This window comes from Salvelinus sp. IW2-2015, unplaced genomic scaffold, assembly GCF_002910315.2.
Source record: "Salvelinus sp. IW2-2015 unplaced genomic scaffold, ASM291031v2 Un_scaffold2641, whole genome shotgun sequence".
Classification (NCBI taxonomy): Eukaryota; Metazoa; Chordata; class Actinopteri; order Salmoniformes; family Salmonidae; genus Salvelinus; species Salvelinus sp. IW2-2015.
Genome location: NW_019943948.1, coordinates 47664 through 51077, shown reverse-complemented (window position 1 = coordinate 51077; position 3414 = coordinate 47664). Strand labels below are relative to the sequence as shown.

General features: G+C 48.2%; 1 long non-coding RNA gene across 1 annotated transcript in view; it reads right to left on the bottom strand.

Annotated features, from left to right (window-relative positions):
- LOC112074463 (uncharacterized) overlaps positions 1-1130 on the bottom strand; it is an 11328-nt gene extending 10198 nt beyond the window's left edge. The window contains exons 1-2 of the long non-coding RNA XR_002894750.2: positions 671-1130; positions 32-92 (exon numbers count right to left, since the gene is read on the bottom strand). This is a non-coding gene — a long non-coding RNA (uncharacterized lncRNA). The remainder of the gene's footprint in view (positions 1-31; positions 93-670) is intronic.
- Between the last annotated feature and the right edge of the window lie 2284 nt (positions 1131-3414).

Below are 3414 nucleotides of genomic sequence, written 5' to 3'. Positions count from 1 at the left end.
ATCACATTGCTGGACATGTTATGATACCCACCTTTTGCTTCTCTGGTATCCCGGCATCCGTTCATGACCCGGGGATCAGTCTTACACTTGGTCTAACAGGAAAAACAGGGTCAACGATTGTCATCATCCCTCAATTATAAACATATTTTGAGAAATAACGTAATCTCGTTTGTAAACTAATTCTATGATTTACAGATGTAGACTGACCGGCTCCAGATGGGATTAGATTCAGYCCGGTAACGCTGTTACACTGTGCAACCAACGGTGACATGTTCTGCTATGGCCCTGCGTTGGTTTGAGTTTGTTGCTGCCAGTACACTGTTGTAGTCCTAGTCAGACATAAATTAGCTAATACTAACATCGCTGCATCCAATATTTATTTGTGCTCCAGACATGGGTTGCTCCTCAGAGGCTAATGTGACTGTTTCGTCTAAATTACACTAATTTAGAGTGGAATGGAAATACAATGACATTGCTAAAGTAGGCAAATAAATAGTAGGAAACAGCTAGCAAAGTTTGTCAAAAATAGCTACCGATGCTAATGTTAGCTAGTTAAAATACAGGGGTCCCCTCAATCTTAGTTGGCTAGCTAACGTCAGCTATGATAGAGTTAATGATGATCAAAATATACATAACCAGCAGTCTATAGTCTAGCAACCGGTATACTCACCACCACTGGTTGGTCAATCCGTATAGGGATGTTCAGTCTCAAACGGCAGTTGATCCTTTTGATTTGAACGTTTTGGGGGAGACGGAGCCCTATTCTATGGGTTTATTTTTCTYTCCCGGGTTACCCCGGTGGGAGGAATTTGAACCGGGTAAAAAGTGATTGSATTCGGTTTGGAACCGGSCTGCCTCSCGCTCTGGCCGACGGCAAAGTCGGCTCAAAACAAATAATAATCACGTGGAGTGATGAGTAGGATTCAGTGTTTTCACATGCAGAAGTGACTGCTTTTGATAACGTGTTATCTGCCTTCCCAGTGAAAACTAGTTTTACAATTTAAACACTTATTTTATGGAAAAGTGATGTATGTTTCTGGACGATGCAACTAGCTTGCTTGTAGACAACATGACCAAGCGGAGCAGATTAGTTTACTGTTTGATTTGAGAAGGGTGATCTTCCCTCCATTCTTTCACGCGTTGACGTGGTGGGCCATTGTCGGTTCAACGCGGCCAGTGTAATAGGAAGCACATTGAGCGGAGGGMCAATTTGCACGTGGAGCTTGACGAAAGGAGGCATGATATGTTGACATAATTGTATATAAAAACCCAACCTTAATTTACTCGTTGTGACGAMGTTCCAAACTCAGTTTTAGACTGCCTTTATGACCAAACATGTTCCTATTTACACTCTGTAGTCAATTATGACACTATAATAAATGTTTCTGACTCATATCGATGCCACGTTGGTTTTTAGGGGCAGTCGATCTGTAAAGCATTAGGGAAGTTTTGGGTGAGAGTTTGGGAGGGTGTTGTGTATCGTTGGCCAGCAGGTGTCACCCTATCTCTACTTTCYTTGACCCTCTTTTTAGGATCTGTGTTTAATCATTTGTGAGTCAATGTTTTAGTAGTGTTTCCTTACCTCGGCCCACCAGCCTGTGTTTCATTCAGACCTACCAATCAGATCCTCTTCCTGATCTTCTACCTCAGCTGAGTCTGGGCCAATACAAACAGTTATGTCAGTCTGCCCGGGACTAAACCAACACTGGAATATCTGACCTCTGTAGTCTTGAATGTGAATTTGAACCACAATCAAAACCCATTTTTAGTTTAAAGAGAGATGTGGAGGATCTGATGGTTCACAGTATCGGAAGGGCAGCGATAGGTTCTAGAAGGATGAGTAGGCAGAGGAAGAGAGTTAGCTTTAGCAAGTGCGGAAGCGCTTCCGTGATACGAGAAGAGCAGTCTTCAGTTTGAATGACCGTAGGTCTTTGAAACTGACTGATTTGGATCAAGAAGGTCATTTGAGAGAGGATAGCGGAGAGCTGGCCAAGGACGGCGGAAGTGGGGGGCGTTCAAGAGTTTTGGAGAGAAAGAAAGAAGGGAATACTGGGTCTGTAGTTGTTGCACATCGGAGGGATCGAGTGTAGGTTTTTTTCCAGAAGGGGTGCAACTCTTCGCTCTCTTGAGACGGAAGGGGGACGTTAAGCCAGCGGTCAGGGATGTAGTTTGATGAGGGCGAGGTGAGGTAAGGGAGGAAGGGTCTTCTCGGAAATGGGTCTGGAGAAGAGAGGAGGGGATAGGGTCCGCGGGCAGGTTGTTGGGCGGTCCGGCTCCGGTCACAAGACGCGAGGATTTCATTTGCTGGATGAGAGAGGGGAGGAAGATTGGTCAGGAGCACAGGGTAGGGCATAGTGTGAGGCAGACCCAGCGGTGTCGTTTGACTAGCAAACTGAGGACTCGGATGTCGTCTGACGCTTCTTTTTCAAAATCGGTTGACGGAAGTCATGCTGCAGAGGAGGGAGGAGGGGGGGGGGGGGGAGGGGGAGGAGGACTTCAGGGGTGAGGAGAAGTGTGGCAAGAGCTTCCTAGGGTTAGAGGCAGATGCTTGGAATTTAGGAGTGGGTGAAAGTGGGCTTTAGCAGCAGAGACAGAAGAGGATAAATGTAGAGAGGAGGGGAGTGGAAAGGATGCGCAGTTCCGCAAGGGAGCGAGTTTTCCTCGCATTTTCCTGCCTCGGCTTGCCCACAGGAGCCGCTGTTTCTGTGAGCTCGCAATGAGTCGTCGAGCGCCGGAAGCGGGAGGTGGAGTGACCGAGCGGCCTGGGAGGATAGGGGACATAGAGAGATCAAAGGATGCCGAAAGGGCGGAGAGGAAGGGTTGAGGAGGCAGAATCAGGAGATAGGTTGGAGAAGGGTTTGAGCAGTAGGGAAGAGAGTGATAGGGATGGAAAGAGGAAGAGGGTAGCGGGGGAGAGAAGAGGCGAATGGTTGGGACGGCGCGATACCATCCGAGTAGGGGCAGTGGTGGGTAGAGTGTTTGGAATTATGAGAGCGGAGAGGGAAAAGGATCCAACGGTAGTGGTCCGGAGACTTGGAGGGGAGTCTGCAATGAGGTTACGTGGAAGAGACAGCATCCTAGTAAAGATGAGGTCGATTGGGCGTAATTGCCTGCCTTTGTGAGTAGGGGGGGAAGGTGAGGAGGTGAGGCACGTCAAAAGAGGAGAGGAGTGGAAAGAAGGAGGCAGAGAGGGAATGAGTCCAGGGGGTAGATCGTGGGGAGGTTAAAGTCGCCCAGAACTGTTGAGAGGTTGAGCCTCGTCCTCAGGAACGGCTCGGCGGCAAAGCGCTGCCCTAGTAATTCCACCCACCATCAAGCAACTCAGGGAAGAGATCTCTCAGCTGCTCGCTTGGCTGCGAGAAAGGATTACCTGCTTTCTAAGTACACCAAATTGGCTGTAACCAGGCAAAACCC